Source organism: Heptranchias perlo, chromosome 37 (assembly GCF_035084215.1).
Source record: "Heptranchias perlo isolate sHepPer1 chromosome 37, sHepPer1.hap1, whole genome shotgun sequence".
Taxonomy (NCBI): Eukaryota; Metazoa; Chordata; class Chondrichthyes; order Hexanchiformes; family Hexanchidae; genus Heptranchias; species Heptranchias perlo.
This window is the reverse complement of record NC_090361.1, coordinates 9,256,773-9,275,116: the sequence shown is the minus strand read 5'-3', so window position 1 is coordinate 9,275,116 and position 18,344 is coordinate 9,256,773. Positions and strand designations below refer to the sequence as shown.

The 18,344-nt window shown below is 45.1% G+C and overlaps 1 protein-coding gene across 1 annotated transcript in view; it reads left to right on the top strand.

The window, feature by feature from the left end:
• Window positions 1-18,344, top strand: part of camsap3 (calmodulin regulated spectrin-associated protein family, member 3) — a 167,942-nt gene that overhangs the window by 48,550 nt on the left and 101,048 nt on the right. The gene's annotated exons all lie outside the window — the stretch shown is intronic.

The following is an 18,344-nucleotide window of genomic DNA, read 5'->3' as shown; positions in this document are numbered from 1 at the left end:
CCTCCGAAAGCTTGTGATTTTCAAATAAAACTGTTGGGCTATAACCTGGTGTTGTAAGGCTCCTTACATTTATAGAAATCAGGAGAAGGAACCATGGCTGTTTTTCCTCTCCCTCCGTCCGTCCGTCCTTCCTTCCCTCAGAAGTGAGTGCTCAGTGTTATGCCTGATAAACACTCTAATTGGTGTGGTAATGTACTGTCTGCTTTTATTTCAGACTCTCTGGAGGATCACTGTTCAATATTTGCACTAAAAAAATACAAGCCTGGAACATGCTCCCTCTGGTTATAAGAGGAGATCCTTGGAGTGTAATTGCTTGCTCCCATCAGTTGCGGGGGGAAGCCCTGTAGTGTTCATTTACCAATATGCAAGTACAATACACATCACTCTGGTCAATTGTAACGAGCTTGACGTTAATCTCCTTCCAAGCCCCATCCTCCTGGCTTGTATTTTTTTAGTGCAAATATTGAACAGTGATCCTGCAGCTTCTCGTTTCTCCTCCTCCCCTCATCATCGTGATCCTTTTCAAAAGTAATTGACTTCAGTTCCTCTGATTTTGTAGGATTGACTGTCATGTGACCGTGTGGGCTGCAGCTGTTTATTCAGTGGTTGACAGCAGGTGGCTGATGGGATTGTGGCTGATTAACCATTGTCAGGGGTGATTTTTTTTAAAAAAATGGTTTGGACTCTGTGGGATTTGCATTCACACTCACACCCACACTCACTCTTTATGTTAACAAATGATTCCTGTCTCGGGATGGCCATTTCTGTGCACTCGTAGTGTCGGGAGAATGGGCCTTGTCCGTACAGGCCTGTGGGAGGCCTGTGGAGACCAGACCAGTGGCGAGGGCAAACATGCAAGACTGGATCTCCACGTTTGCTCTTCTGGGGCAGTAGGTTTTAATCTGATGGCAGATTCACAGACCACGATTCTGGTTGCTCTGCGATGCCGTGAGATAAGGAGTGCAGCTGTGATGGGGCAGCCTCGAGTCTGCAGTACGCAGCGCTATTGTAGTGTCAGAGCATCTATTTTAAAAAGTAGTCCCCCATTGAGCCTGTTCTGGGAGAGCTGCATGAATTCAGAAATCTTTTAATGAAATCTTGAAGGATTCCAAGAGTTTTTGACAGATTGTTTGTGTTGTTGATTAGTGAGGATTAGTGACTCTAATGTGGAGTTAATTTGTTTTTGAAGAAAATGTGGAATTTGTGAGAATAGGTCAGGTGCACATAATGGAATTGAAGTACCTTTTTAAGTTCAGATAGTAATCCTTTTATGAAGGAGTACTGTATATGAATGCCGCACGCCTTAGAATGATGGACTATATATGGCCATTTCTGTGCACTCGTAGTGTCGGGCGAATGGGCCTTGTCCATACAGGCTTGTGGGAGGCCTGTGGAGACCAGACCAGTGGCGAGGGCAAACATGCAAGACTGGATCTCTACGTTTGCTCTTCTGGGGCAGTAGGTTTTAATCTGATGGCAGAGTCACAGACCAGGATTCTGGTTGCTCCTGTCTTTATGAAACATTGCAACCTCTGACTCACTGTCAGCAAAGTTTGGAGATCCATTAGCATCTCTCCAGGTGATGCAATGCTGGGTGCAGCTGGTGTCAAACAGGTTCCCCCACCATCGACTGCACTTGTAAATATTAAGAATCCAACCATCAACCATCACTATCAGCAGCAGCCGTGTGTTTAATGGCACTGCATGGGTCAGTTGATCGGGGGGGGGGGAAGAATGGGTCACTGGCACCATCCAAACTCTCTGGCGGTCGTGACTCTTTCCGTTTTAACCAGGCCTGTCCCCGTGGACTGCAGCCTCCTGAGGTAAAACCACAAGACATCCCAGGCCATTGCGAGTCGGCCCGTGTCGGATTTGTGATTCTCCCAGCTTCTGAAATTGATAAGTTATTGGTCTGGTGTCAGGCGTGGCTCTGCGGGTAACGCACTCGCCTCTGTGTCAGACGGTTGTGGGTTCAAGTCCCACTCCAGGGCACAAAATCTCGGCTCACGCTTCAGTGCAGTAATGAGGGAGTGCTGCACTGTCGGAGGTCTTTTGGATGAGATGTTAAACCAAGGCACCGCCTGCCCTCTCGGGATGTAAAAGATCCCATGGCACGATTCGAAGAAGAGCAGGGGAATTCTCCCTGGTGTCCTGGTGAATATTTATCCCTCAACCAACATCACTTAAAAAAAAAAAACAGATGATCTGGCCATCATCTCATTGCTGTTTGTGGGACCTTGCTGTGCGCATATTGGCTGCCACACTTCCTACATTACAACAGTGACTACACTTGAAAAGTATTTAATTGGATGTAAAGCCTTTCGGGACATCTTGAGGTTGTGAAAGACGCTATATAAATGCACGTGATTTTCTTTATGGTCAGTTAAACTTTTCTCCCCAGTCTTCTCTTCACTGCCTCAATTGCTGGACCAGGATACTTTGGTCCTGATTTCAAACTCATTAGTCCAGTTACTCCGAGCCAGGGAAACGAATAATTTTCCTTATTGTTGCCATTGATCAAATTCCTAGCCATTTTCTTTGGTGTATTTTTTTTTTTTGAGGTGGGGAGGGTATTTTTGATCTACTTGTTTAGGCTGGAAGGGGGTGGGGGAATTAAAGCTGATTTTCTCTGGTACTCTGGCAATGTTGTCTCATCCCTTCCATCACCAGACTTGTATTCTTCCCTCAGATTTAGTTTGGAATGAGGCCATTTCACATTTAAAGTTAATGCTGATTCTTAAAAGAAAAAAAGCTTTCCTGTAATCACTGCAGTGATAGATTTAATTTTTAATACAATAGATCAAAATTACGTGATGCTTTAAATCTGAACTTAACGAGTTGTGAACCTGTTCATGGAACGCTGCGGCTTTAAGAGGTGCTCAACCAGTAACTTGGCTACTTTTGTCAAACTGCAATTTGAAGAGATAAGAAAATAGTTTTTCCAGCCTCTAACGGAGGAACTGCAATGCTGCACATTGACTTATGGGGTGAGTAATTTGAAGGTCAGGAAATGGAGGCTTTTTTTTTTGGCACTGGGCACTGCTCCACACTGCAGCAACGCAGCTAGGAACTGTTCTGCCGGGGTCAGCAATAAAGAAAGCAGTGGGGACCTGCAGTGATGTGGCACATGGCAAGCTTATTGTTGCCTAACTGACTCCCCTCTCAAAATCTGTTGCATAAATTTACTGCAGGGGCGATATCTGAAGAAAATAAATAGAAATCATTTTAACCCTTTTTGAAGTGGTTCATTTATATTGCAGTGTTGGTAGAGTAGGGGAAAGGAAGGAAAGAAAGACACAACTTGAATTTATATAGCGCCTTATGTGACCTCAGGATGCCTCAAAGTGCTTTACAGCGAATCAAGTACTTTTGAAGTGTAGTCACTGTTGTAATGTAGGAAATGCGGCAGACAATTTGCGCACAGCAAGATCCCACAAACAGCAATGAGATAAATGGCCAGATAATCTGTTTGTGATGTTGGTTGAGGGATAAATATTGGCCAAGACGCCGGGGAGAACTCCTCAGCTCCTCTTCGAATAGTGCCATGGGATCTTTTTAAGTCCACCTGAGAGGGCAGACGGGGCCTCTGTTTAACGTCTCATCCCAAATTCGGCATCTCCGACAGTGCAGCTCTGCACTGGGAGCCTAGATTTTGCGCCCGAGGCTGTTCTTTATGTTGAATAAGAACTGAGATTCAAAGCTAGTCTCCTCTCTTTTGTAATTAGTCTTTTGTTTTTATTGCTTCTCTGAGGTACCCACCATTTTGGAGACGTGAAAAGATGAGCTGCTGTCAGGCCTTTTGAGACAGCTCCTCGGAGATCTAACTGACTTGCCCTGTATCTTATTAGCCTGCCCCTTGGGACTGCCAAGTGTCACTTGTTAGGAGGGTCCACCCCTCATTCTGGTTTTAAAAACATGACCTATTTTTAATGTAGGTTGGTATTCAAAGTAACCAGGGCCCCATATGTTCGCAGTCTGTGTGTCTCTCTTGCTATTCAAAAATGTCATCCCCAACAGTGTTGACAGCTCTGGTCTCTCTCCTGTGGGTTTGTGCCAAGCTTCCATTAACTTGCCTGACACAGCTGTCAGCATTGGGTGAATCCATTCGGTGAGATTGTGACTTGTCTGCCAGCCATGTACCCAAGGTGAAGGGTCACCAACCCTCCAGGATTGTCCTGGAGTCTTCAGGAATTAAAGATCACTGTTGTGAGCAAACACCCAGGAGAAAAAAAAATCATAGGGGGATTAAAATAAAAACTTTTTTTTCATTATCTTTGAAAGCTTTCGTTAATTAGTTATAACAGTATTGGGAGATGAGGAGGGAGGGGCGTGGAAAGAGGCTGTTTGACCAAGCGGGATGATTGGAGGCGAGAGGTCATGTGTTAACCTCCTGGAAGACGTCCAACCAGAGTTGGCAACCCCTACCAAGGTGTTACCTTGTCACAAAAACAATAACAATGGTTCGAAGTGCTGTCCCATTGCTGATGACCCAGTTACTCTTGAGTCACTTATCAACCAAGTAACCGCATTACATCTCCTGATAACTGCAGGAAGAAGGACTTGCTTGCACTTCTATAACACCTTTTGACTTACTGAAACAGCTCAAGAGTCTTCATAGAAAGGGGGGTAGTGGTGAGTGGATGTGTCACGGAGCAAGAGTTAAGGGAGGTAGTCGAAGAGATGGGTTTTGAGACTTTTTTAAAAAAAAATAGGCAGCGGTGTAGCGAGGAGGATGTGTCTGGGAAGGGAATTCCAGAATGCACTGGTCAGATGGAAGACTGTTTCCCCAGTGATGGGGGAGCCTTTGCACATGGTGGCCGGACTTAGAGAGGAGGGTGAGAGCTGGGATGTTCGGGTTGGAATGGATTGCAGAGGTAGGGTAGAGCAAGTCCAGAGAGAATTTTGAAATCTGTATTTTGGAAGATGGAGGTCAGGGGTGATAGGTGAGCGGAACGTATGTTATAAATTGCAACTTAAGTGATCTATCTATTAAAAGTCCAGTTAGCAAAAAACAACCAATAGTCTAACCAAGCAGTCAAAAATTCCACAGGGTCCCAGGTCTGAGTGGGAATGAACTGCTCCATTCTGGGGCCCCTTTTGGACAGCTCCACAATCCCATGACTTTGTGATCACTGCATTGGGACCAATGCCACATTCAACAATACCTGCACGTTCAGCTTGAGTTCCAGATTTCCAAAGTGATCACTCATATGTTCAAAAGCTTAACAAACGTGTATGAAAAAGTCCTTGAGGCCGAAGATTTAACTGAATTCTTTAAAAGGTTGCACTGTGGACGCGATCCTTCCTCGGACTTTCTCCCATTCTCTCCTGGAGATGTTCAGTCATGCTCGGGTGCAGTTCCAACGGCACCTGTCGCCCTCCAGTGCCTTGCCCAGGTGGTGGCCCCTGCAGGTGTGAGCCCGGGCAGTGAGCATCGGAGGTATTCAACCGTGAAGGTTATCGTAGCCGAGCCCTGATCCTGTTCTCGCCCGATGTCGATACACATGCAACTTCCAACATGAACCATTGGTGTTCTGGTGTGGGCGCCATGGGCAAACTATTGACTTCAATGGAAAGGAAATTCGGTCAGGGTGTCTAACGTGCGGCCGACCCGACGTTGCCTGTTTTATGCCCCCGACAAAGTTGAAAGTTCTGGCACGTACCTTTTTTGCCCCTCCCCAGCTGAGGGCACTGAGGTCAATTGTAGCTCTCCGTCTGACGCTATATTATAAAAACCCTTAGTGACTCGGCCACAAATAAAATTCTGATCAATACATTTGAAAGCACCAAGCTCTGGGTTTCAATCAGACCTGCGCTGATGGGGACAGCCTCTCCCTGTCTGCTGGCTGGAAGGGGATTATATGGAATCCCCTCCCTATCTCTGTAACCTCCTCCAGCCCTACAACCCTCCGAGATCTCTGCGCTCCTCCAATTCTTGCCTCTTGCGCATGCCTGATTTTCATCACTCCACCATCAGCGTCCATGCCTTCAGCTGCCTAGGCCCTAAGCTCTGAAATTTCTAAACCTCTCTGCCTCTCTCTCCTCCTTTTAAGACGCTCCTTAAAACCTACCTCTTTGACCAAGCTTTTGGTCACCTGTCCTAATATCTCTCTGTGACTTGGTGTCAGATTTTTGTCTGATAACGCTCCTGTGAGGCGCTTTGGGACGTTTTACTACGTTAAAGCCGCTATATAAATGCAAGTTGTTGCTTTTGTTGTTCCGACTGTCTCGAGTTGGTGTGGAATTAGTTGCTTTTATACTGCTGCTGGTCGGGGTTGGAATCCAGGAGACTGGCAGAGTGGTGAACCTCGTTCATGTGCCTGCACAATCCCGTCAATGAGACAAGGGAGTGGGATTCAGTGAATGCACGGAGTCAACTCACAGGCTGCAGTCTCGTGGAATCGGGCCTATGCAAATAGTTTAAATGGAGTACCAAGAAACTGCAGGAAAATGGGGGTTAGCATAGATGGCTGTAAAATAGAGCTGGCACCAGCACAGCCATGATGGGCTGAATGGGCTCCTTCAGAACCCTGAGGATTACAGTGACGGGTAGCATAACATCAGGAAATGTAGTTTAGGTATTTGCTTGTCCAGATTAACTAGTTAATCTCCCATGGTGGTGCTCATGGACACGAGGAAGTTTTCACAATTGCTTAGAAACATGTTGCAGTACAATATTTGATACAAAGTAGGAAGTTGTGGATATACAGGAACTATGTGTCTGCTTAAACTTATCTTCAAAAATAAATACTGAGGCTCTTAAAGAAAGAACTTGCCTTTATATAGCATCTCCCACCAAGTCCCATTCACCCATCACTCCTGCGCTCGCTGACCTACATTGGCTCCCAGTCTGGCAACGTCTCTCATTTTAAATTCTCATCCTCGTGTTCAAATTGCACCATGGCCTCGCCCCTCCCTATCTCTAACCTGCAGCCCTACAACTCTCCCAGATCTCTGCGCTCCTCCAATACCTGCCTCTTATGCATCCCCGATTTCCTTTGCCCCACCTGTGCCTTCAGCCGTCCAGGCTCTAAGCTCTGGAATTCCCCCCCTAAACCTCTCTGCGCCTCTCTCCCACTTTAAGACCCTCCTTAATATTTACTTCTTCGACCAAGCTTTTGGTCATGTGTCCTAATGTCTCCTTTTGGCTCGGTGTCAATTTTTGGCTTATTAGGCTCCTGTGAAGCACCATGGGATGTTTTATTGCGTTAAGGGTGCTATATAAATGCAAGTTATTGTTGGTTGGTCTGTTTTTGGTGGCTGTGGTTGAGAGGGGAATATTGCCCAGGATATGGTAGAACTCCTTGCTCCTCCGTGAATAATGCAATGTATATTAATCAAGAGTGAGATCCTATCTTTTTTCTCCTCTTGCTTCTCTGGCCCAGGGTTGCTATCTGAGTGCCCCTATTGACACTCAGATCGGTTAACGCAGCACAGATCAGGAAACAAACCTGTTTTGTATGGCTCAGTACCATACAAGGTGGTGCCTACGTCCTGGGAGGGAGATTCTGGGTGAGACTGTGCATTTAGCAAGCGAAAACGGACGTGCTCCCTCTCTCTGAAACAAATGATCATTTATCTTTGCGTGTGAGTCAAAATGTTATCCCTGTCTGTGGAGTAGGCCACAGTGATGTAATCCTTCCCAGAATACATTGCTTAATAGAGAAGCAATGACATCTTCTGGTAATCTAAGTTGCCAAAATGTCACTGGTATTATGCTGATGTCACCAGGCCTCCCTGGAGTTAATCATGTCCCATTACCCTGGTCTTGAGTGTTGATTATATTAAACTCTTGACATAAAAGATCTAAAGTCTGTATTGATCAATAGTTGCAGTCCAAACAAATATTCAGGGTGACCTAATAGATGTCTTCAAAATTATGAAGGGGTTTGATAGGGGAGATGTAGAGAAGATGTTTCCACTTGTGGGGGGGGTGAGTCCAAAACTAGGGATCATAAATATAAGATAGTAATTAATAAATCCAATAAGGTATTCAGGAGAAACTTCTTTACCCAGAGAGTGATTAGAATGTGGAACTTGCTACCACAAGGAGTAGTTGAGGTGACTATCATAGATGCATTTAAGGGGAAGCTAGATAAGTACACGAGGGACAAAGGGATAGATGCATTTGCTGCTGGGGTTTGATGACGAGGCTCATGTGGAGCATAAACACCGTCACAGACCAGTTGGGCCAAATGGCCTGTTTCTGTGCTGCACATTCCATGTTGCATATGAATGTGGCTGCACAGATTGAGAAAGACCGTTATGGTGTACTGGTCGAAGGCAGTAACATGGACGGTCGTGGTGCTGCAGTATCCGATGCAGTGATGTGGGTAGAAATTGCCCACTTGGCGTGTTCTTATTGAAAGAGGGGGGGGTACCATGAGCCAGGCAAGTATTTCCCCATGTGGCAGGAGGGTTGGGGGGGTGGAGGTTGTGAAGAGAAATGGGGAGAAGCAGAAAAAAATTGGGTCACTTTACCTCAAATAGTCCAGAATGGACAGCTTAAGGACTGTGGTTGTCCGAAGAGATTTTATCTGCCTGCATTCTTATCCCGGGAATGTGTGAAGGAGTATGATGTAAACAATAGTTTCTGATTCATTGTGTATTATTTTCAAGGAGACCAAAAACCTTGAGATGTTTGCTTGCCTGATCATTTAGCCCCCTACATAACTTGCTGCACACAAATCACTGCACTTCAAAGTAATTCATCGTTTGTGAAGAGCTTTGAGAGACATTAAGCGCTATACAAATGCAAGTCTGTCTTTTTAAATACTGCAGTGAAAAGGAGATTAAAGGATAATTGGGCATGCAAAGAGTTCATAGCAGCTTTATCCATTGGTCGGGGACCTGTGCCAGTGGTGCTGCCCACTGGTCGTACCGGATCCTGGCAAGTTTACTTTTGGGTTGCAGGAAGCTGTGGAAGAGCTGGAGACCTGGGCACAGGTCTTGGTGCAATATAAAAGAAGCTCATTAAAATGATACAATGCTGGTTATTCAGGGTAGGGGGGGCGGGGTTTGAAGGAGAAGTGGGTAGGGGGTATTGGTGGAGCAGATAATTACTCAGTTCATCCCAGAAATGATCCAACTTAAGACTTCAGCGGAGGTCTACCTGCTTTCTTGTTTGTGACGGTGACCTGAATATATACAGCACCTGGGCCCGACTTGTTTTTGTGAAACCAAAGGAGAACTCCTCTCCCAGTTTTTAAGTCTCTTTTGGGGCGGGTCATTGTAGGTTTGGGTAATATCGGATTGGTCGCCCGATTATACTTTCCATTGGCATCAGTGGGAAGGAGAATGGAGAGAGATGCGAAACGGGCAGCTGATCCGATTATCACCCGTCTTACGCTATCGGCAACAGTTAAAATGGCCTCCATTGGGTGAGGCTCACTGGGGTTGTGGCTATTCGAGGGAGAGTACATGCAACTTTTGCACCATTTGCATCATGCATGTGTAATGCATGCTTTATAATGTAAAGATACACTCACTGTGTATTTACAGGGCAGATAAGAGCTGGTCTGATAACTGCTCAACTGCACTGAAGAAAGACTTGCATTTATATAGCAACCTCCCAAAGAGCTTCACAGCCAGTGAATTGCTTTTTTGAAGTGTCCTCGCTGTTATGTACGCAATTGGGCAGCGAGTTTGTGCACAGCAAGAGTCCACAATCAGTTAATCTGTTTTGTTATTGGCTGAGGAATAAGTGTTGGGGACATTGGGGAGATCTCCCCTGCTGATCTCTGAATAGTGCTACAGGATCTGTTACATCCATCTGAACAGGTAAACAGGGCCTTGATTTAACGTGTCATCTGAAATGAAGGCACCTCCAACAGTGCAGCACTCCCTCTGAAGTGCCTGCTTAGATTAAGTCCTGGATTGGGATTTGGAGATGGAAGTGCTACCACTGAGCTAAGCAGATATGAAACTCTATGGGTATGTTAGAATAATTTTTCAGTTAATAAGCATTGAATTGAATCCCAAATCTGCAAGTTTGAATCTTTTGGGCATTCGAGTTGATTGGAATTAAACCAGTTTTCAAAATGGCCGCCCGCAAAAAAAGCCGAGCCTTTGCGCAACTTTTCCCCCCAAAAGAATTCATTGTGACTTTTCATTTTCCAACTTTCTGATGGCTATTTCCAGTCTGAAGTGGAACAATGGAGGGTGTTCAAACCTGGTATTCCAAGTGAGGGCGGTTCCCTCATTGCTACAATCAAACGTGTTGTGTGCCATTTGGCAAACGTTGAACTTCCCTGACTCTGGGTGGCTGAATTCCTGATTCTTATTTCAGCGATTCAGGGTCATGGTGAGGATAAGTGGAGTTACTCCGTTATATGTATGAAGAGGAGCAATTGGGACACTTCCCATCTCTGCTTATTTACCCCCCCCACCCCCCAAGTCTTGGGCACCTGACTTAAAAGTAATGGTTCCCATTGCTGCTGTCTGCTCCTGGCTTGACATGGTGGGAGACCACTGCAGGAGCTTGTTGAGGCAGAGCAACTTTGCCAAAGAAAGTTGGCGAATGCAACTGAATTGTATTCAAATCAGGGTTTTTATGAAGTGTGGATAGAAATAGCTGAGTTGTGGATCTTGGTCCCTTGGCCCATTTAAATTATTCAACAGCTCGCTATTAACTAGATCAGGACGCGCTGAGCAAGGCATGGGATATTGCACAGGAATAATAACGTGCGTTGGTGTGTTGAACCTTAAGATGGCAGAAAACTGTACTTCAGGGATTTGGGGGTTTAGTGTCGTGGTTGATTTGAGGTGGGGGCTGGGAGCAGTTTGTTACACTGCAATTAGGATGGTTGGATTTGATTCCCTCTTCACGTTGCTTGGCTAACGTCATCGAAAAGTAGGTCAGTGCTGCAGCCTCTCCAACTAGAGAATCATCTCAGCGGGGAGGGTAAGCTTTCCCCAGACTTCTCCAGAGGCAGCAGTGCCAAGTAGAAACATTGCTGCCAACGTTGCCAGCTGCCATTATTTACCTGCAGCTGGCATGTGGTTTCCCTCTTTTAGGTGTCACCTGTGGCTCAGTAGGCAGAGCACGCGCCTCTGAGTCAGAAGGTTGTAGATTCAAGTCCCACTCCAGAGACTTGAGCACGTAATCTAGGCTGACACTCCCGCTGCAGTACTGAGGGAGTGCTGCACTGTCGGAGGGGCCGTCTTTCGGATGAGACGTTAAACTGGGACTCCACCTGCCCTCGTGGTGGACATAACAGATCCCACGGCCTCTATATTCAAAGAAGAGCAGGGGAGTTCTCCCCGGTGTCCTGGCCAAAATTTATTCCTCAACCAACATCAGTAAAGATGGATTTTCTGGATGTTATCTCATTGCTGTTCGTGGGATCTTGCTGTGAGCAAATTGGCTGCCGCGTTTCCTACTTTACAACTGTAACTTCACTCAAAGGTACTTAATTGGATGTGAAGCGCTTTGCGAGATCGTAAAAGGCGCTAAATAAATGCAGTTTCTTTTCTCATCAAAGCTTTGCATTTATATGGCGCCTCATCATATTGTTCGAAAGGCTCACCGTGCTTCACAAAGTGCAGTGACTATCGTGTAGGCAAATGTGGCAGCCATTTTGCATCAGCCATGTCCCACAACAGCGAGGAGTTAAATGACAAGTTACTAATAGAATGTAAGTAGTAGAATTTAAGAATTATATTTTGAACCGGTAAGCAAAGGCTTTGATCTAAAAGGGGAGAGGGGGGAAACAAACAAGAATACAAAAAAACTAAAAACCATGACTCCTTTCACACCAGTTTAGATTGAAGGCTCTTCAGACGGGTCTGTTGATTCGGATTATTGTAAAATCACTGCCGATTCCATCTGCTCCCCACCATCTGCGTGATTCCTCCACACTCCAGCTCGCGAGCAGCAGTGCTTAACAAAGCTTGCTTGCAAGCAAGCAAATAAAACGGAAATAAAATTGAGCATGAACTGGGCATTGCTGAATGGCAAGATTTAGCTTTTGCATTCGTGGGTTTCTGGTCTCCCGCCTATCTGATCGAATGACTTGAATGTGACCAGACTAGCATATTTAGCCTGGTGCAGGTCTGGTACTGGCAGAGGCCCTGGCACAGACGGGCTGCTTGGCATCATCTCAGGTGGTGGGGAGAGGGTTAATATGTATTGTTTACTGATTTTTTTTTTTGGAAGTTGACCCAGTCACAGGGTTGCTAGTTTCTGGCGAAGTCCAAAACCAGAGAGGGGGCTCAACAAGGCCCCACTGTGGATGGAATTATAGTTTTGAGTTCCCATGTTCTGTTCCTGATGTAAATTCATCGGAAAACCTGAAAACCTGAATAATAGGTTCTCATCATAAGGCTAAAAAGAATCAAACCTTTGCTGTCCAGTCTACTTATAGACCCTACACCATGGGTTGCAACATTAGTCAGGGTTCGAGCTGCCTCATTGAGTTTGCATTTATAGAGCGCCTTTAATATAGCAAAATGTCCTAAGGCGCTTCACAGGAATGTAATTAGACAAAAATTGACACTGAGCCAAAGAAGGAGACATTAGGTCGGGTAACCAAACATTTGATCAAAGAGAGAAGATTTTAAGGAGCGTCTTAAAGGAGGAGAGCGAGGTGAAGAGGTTTGGGGAGGGAATTCCAGAGCTTAGGGCCTAGGCGGCTGAGGACACGGCTGCCAGTGGTGGGGCGAAGGGAGTTGGGGATGTACAAGAGGCCAGAGATGGAGGAACGTAGAGTTCTCGAACGGTTGTAGGGCTGGAGGAGGTTATTGTACCTCCTGAGCTCTCGTCTTTTTCAATGGACTAAAAGACCAGGCGTCTGCTATGTTGTACAGGCCGACATCGCTGACACGCAGGCCTCGGGGCAGTGTGTGGCTCGAGCTGTTCTTGGGCAAGATCAGTCACCCTGGGAGTCATTGAAACGCTGATGTGTGCTGCACTGCTCGATATCTCTTACTACCTCCAGGCCACAGAGAGAGAAAAACTGTCTGCTAGAATCTGCTGAGCTGTTAGAAACCAGCCAAGGACTGGCTGCACAGATTGCGTTAATAGACAATGAAGCGTTGGGAGCAATGGAGGGAGAAAAGGGAAACGCAGCTGCTTTATGACAGCTGATTCTTGTTAATGGGGCAGCTTGGTGCTGCAAATTCACCAGTCTGATTTATTCAACAATGCTGCACTTGATCGTAGAAGTATAATAGTAGGGACATTGAAATAACTGCTCCACACTTGACTGCACAATCTGGGCTAACCCTCCAGTGGCTACTAAGGCAATTCTGCATTGTCAGAGGTGCTGTCCTTTGGATGAGACTTTAAACTGAGGCTCTGTCTCCCTGTTCAGTGGATGTTAAAAGATCCCATGGGACCATTTGAAGAGCAGGAGGTAGTTCCCCAGTGTCTTGGTCAGCATTTCTCCCTCAATCAATATCACCATAACAGTTTTAACTGGTCACTGGCTCTTTGTGTGACCTTAGCATGCACAAGATGGCTGCCGAGTTTGCTGACACAAGCCATTGCACTTCAAAGGAATTCATTGTGAAACACAGATGTTTCTGAGAGAGGTGATAAGGTAAAGTACAAGATGATGCTGGGGCTTCACTCATCGCCTCCCCAGATCAACGTGGCTAAGATCAGTACCTTGCTGTATGAAGCAGCTTAGGACACAAGTCCGTTCCTCCCTAAGTATTGATCATCCTGCGTTCACCAGTTTGTTGAGTTGTTGAACCATGACTGCCACTACGAGCTAACCTGGGGAGGATCTTCAATAGTGACTCTACTAATAGCTAACCTGGGGAGGTACTTCTAGCACAGCTCTCCATAAGTGACCAGGATTGAGCCTTATTTGATCGAGTTTCCACCCTCTCTCCATCACAACTGTTCTTGTGTGTTTCTGTTTCATTCATTGCTCTTCTGAACTTTCCTCTCGTTCCTTCTGTGTTTCCATTATGCTGTTGTATTCACTTCCTTCTCCCTGCATCCCCGTAGTGCAGTGAGTCTCGATTGATACAATCTCCCACTCCAATTATTCCGAAGAAATCAATAATTACAGAAGTCCTTTTCCTCACCGGTTCCCTCCTCAGTCTGTGAGCTTTGGAAAGCCAGTCTTGGCATCGCCTACTACATTCTAATCCTTTTAATTCAAAGTTGCTTAATTCAAATAGCCTGAGAATTCAGGTTTTTTTTACACTAAATTCCTGCTTTGTTTCAATTGTGTTGCAAATTATTGGATGACTCAAGTAGTTTTAGTGCAAAAAATGCCTGAATTATCAGAAGTAAACTGTACTTTTCTGATCTTGTCTTTTCCCCTGCCCTTTTCACCAATTGGTGTCCTTCAAAAAATGGCTTTGGCTCTTCATCCAGTTTCCTCATTAAAAATAACTACCAAAGACTGTTCCTTTTCTTAAATACAGATTGGTTTGAACTTGGAATCTCTGCTTTGTACAGTTACAAAAACCTCTTGTCTCATTCCATTAATCTACCTAACTCTGTTTGTAATTAACGTTCCCACAACCCTACTGACTGTCCACCCGGGTTACTTCAGACAGAAGTGAAGTGACTGAATTGCCTGTGTACGTGGACTCAGACTCGACTTAAACTGGCTCATGCAGTGCGTGACTTGGCTTAACAACCAGCCAGAGTGCAGATTTGGCAGTCTGACTGCTTGATAAACCAATCGAGTGCCCTCCTCTGCTGCTTTAATTAAAGGCCTCTTTCTTTCTTAAGCCCCCCTAATTGCTGTGTGTAAGTTGCTTTGTAGACTGTTAAGAATGTGCTCTGTTAGGGGCCTTCAGGAGAAAAGTTGAAGTCTATTAAAGCATCCCCTTCGTTTAACTCTGTTTTGAATTGGAGTGGTAATTACCTTTGTTTCAGTTGTTGACTTGTGTAAGGAAGCTTTTGTTCCATTTCTTGTGGAACAGGCCTGTAAGTGAGGTCGCTGCATTCATAAAGTCGCAAGCTGTGTTTTTGGAGGAGAGGGACCATCACTTTATGACATGATAGCAAAAAGTCCCGATGGTTGCTGAGAGACCCCCAGGTAATGGACTGAAGGGGTGGAATTTCCACAGGAGGGGATTTCCGATCTCCCGCTGCAACTTCGGAAGATTGGCCGAAACGCTAACAAAATGGCACGAACAGCCGCTGACGCCATTTCCCCAGGGCTTCCGCCAAAGTTGCGGTGAGCGATCAGGGAACCCCGTGGAAATTTGCCCCCATGTCGTCAATGGCTAGAGTCACCAACTGGTTGGACGTATTCCTGGAAGTTCCATCACAAGATCTCCAGCCTCCAATGGCCGTACATAATCAAACAGTCTCTTTTCCCATTTCTAAAATTTCTATAACTAATAAATGAAAGTGTTCAAAGAAAATAAAAGCACATAATTTTTTTAATGCCCCTATGATTTTTCGCCCGGGTGTTTGCTCACAGAAGTGTCCAGGGGATTAATCTTCAATTCTTGGAGACTCCAGGGCAGCCCCATCAATTACTGACTTGTTAATGGGCTGCCTGGTGAAGTACTGAGCCTTACAGCTGGAGCTCTTGGGTACAATTCCTGGTGTTTGCTGAGTCAGATGATCCTTGCTGGGGTGATGGGCAAGGCTGCTACACTTGACTTCCATGTTTCTGGGCTGGAGGGTGGAACAATCTGGGTTCTTGCTATTCATGGATTCCTACTGAAAAATGCATATCTGGAGATAAAGTGAGATCCGGGCTTTCTCTCGATACTTTTAACTTGCATTCACAAAAAAAGGGCAGTCTACATGACCAACTGATGGAGTGAAATGGGCGATAGCGAACCGGCAGCCAGAGACTTCAACACACAATCTAGGTTGACTCCCCTGGTGCAATACCGAGGGAGTGCTCCACTGTCTGAGGTGCCGTCTTTCGAATGAGACGTTAATCCGAGGCCCCGTCTGTCCCCACAGGTGGATGTAGAAGATTGCATGGCACTATTCAAAGAAGAGGAGGGGAGTTCTCCCCGGTGTCCTGGCTAATAGTTATCTTCAACCAACATCACTAAATCAGATAATCTGGTCACTTATCTCGTTGTCTGCGGGAGCTTGCTGTGTGCAAATTGGTTGCTGTGTTTCCTACGTTACAACAGTGACTATACTTCAAAAGTACTTCATTGGCTGAAAAGTGTTTTGGGATGAATGCACGTCTGTCTGTCTTTTACGCTCTGCTCGATCTAAAATTTTTTATATTTTCCATTGACTTCAAATTGCACCACTGTCGAAAACCATTTTCACCCCGATTATCTCTTACAACCAAACCCTGCTCCTTTTTTACATTTCATGAGTGGGATAGAACACCATTGGATGGACAGTTACCTCTTAACTATGGTACGTTGTGCTGGAAACCCCATGGGACGTTCACCACATTCTCCTGTCTATTCAAAAAGATAATAAATACCACACTGTCCGATGATTGCATTCAGGCTAAAGCTATTGTTGACTTTATTTGTAAGTAAAATAATTACATAGATTCACAGCGAGTTAAGAATCGAACAAATATTTCAAAAACGGTATCAGTCTACAGGGAGTTAATATATTTCTTACACAGTCCAATAATCTGCAAGACTGTGAGGAACAAGTCTTTCATAGACTTCCTGATGTGATGTTTTTATATGGGTGAGGTGATATTATGCAGAGTACAATTGAAATTGAGCTGAACTTGAATGAAACTGCTGTGGCAGTGATTTTGTGTCAAAAGAAGTCTTTCATATCACAGATGTTCAAGATGAAACATTGCTATCTTTCTCTCAAGTATGTTCTCTGTTGGGTCAGCTAGAGGCGATGAGTTTACCTACTGTCTCTCTCTTCCCACCACCCCCTCTTCTCTCTCTCTCCCCCCGCCCTGGTCACACCTGGTCCACGTGCGCATTAACATTTCAAAGAAAGACTTTACCAGCCATCGAACACACTTTGACCTAATCTGAATACAAGCAATTGCACTAAACAAAAGCTGGCTTCCTCTCCTTTTGAAATGCTAAATTTCTCTACAGTTTTATGTATTGGCTCCCTGTCAGAGATGAGGGAACTTTTTTCAGGTACAAAGCCAATTTTTTTTTATATTTCAAATTTTCCAAGTTTCATTGAAATCAATGTATGATTTTTCTTATTTGATGCAGGAGAAAAGTCCACTTTTGTCACATTGATTCCGCTGCCATGCTGTCCAGGGATTTTAGTCCTAGGCTCGCAAGGGAAATTGTCCACTTGTTCAAGATGTGCAGGGCTGCCATAAAACCGTATGAAAGCAAGCAGTTGGTAACTTTAGGAGAAGGGACCAAGTAGTCGAATGTAAAGGCACCTGACTAGGTTGGAGCTCTGACTCATCACACTCACCTGACGAAGGAGAAAGCCTCCGAAAGCTTGTGATTTTCAAATAAAACTGTTGGACTATAACCTGGTGTTGTAAGATTCCTTACATCACATATAGGGTTCCTTTTAACTTCGGTCACAACTAATTTCCAGGTGTGATGCTGTGGAAGGATGGTGACTCATTGGGTAATAGCATTCAGTAATTGCCTCTGAAGGTAAAAGACCATTCATGGACTTCAGGTATGTCATAACATTCCTCCAGAGATCACCCGAACTTCTTGGTATGAGAGCACAGAGTTTGATGCATACTGGAACTCCCAAATATGTTAAATTAACAACTCTAAAGGACCGCTTCGATTAATTTTTGTCTTCTGCTCCAACTTGCTTTAATGGGTTGAGATTTTTCCTGACTATCTCAGTGGGGCTGTTGAACGGGGCATTTAACACAGGTCTTAGGGATAGCGTCTCGGAGGGTTTCGAATTTCACTGCTGTTTGCTAGGCAGCAGGTACGGAGGACTCCTCATCCCAAAGCTCCTGGCCTTCACTGCTCAAGGATGAACTAGCCCATTAAAACCCTCTGAGTGTGTCTGTAAATTCAATGATAAATTGCACAGTAGAAAATAAGCTCAATTGTTTAATAATTGAGCCTCCAAAGAACATTGTAAAGTGAGGAAGCCAAGGGAAGTACTGACACTGGTGAGGTATAGCTTTGTTCCTTCAATTCACCCCATTGTGATGAGCACCCAATCTTGATCAGGTGGTGAAAGCAATGAGGAAGGCAAGTCAACTCTGGAAGCACCAGAACTTCTTCAAATGAGTGGGCACAAAGGAGAATTGGCAACGACCTGGGCATTGGCAACCCTCTCACCCATACTCTCGATCTCGTGAGGGTGCTCAGCATTTCGGAGAACTTTGCTGCTGTTAAATGTTGCAGAAGAACCTGCAAGCAGTGACCGGTTATAACTTGATTTAATCTTTGTAATTGGTGCGACTGAAGAGAGTTACGTAACCTCTTTAATCCGTTACTTGGAAGGGTTCAGGAGGGAGTTAAGCCAA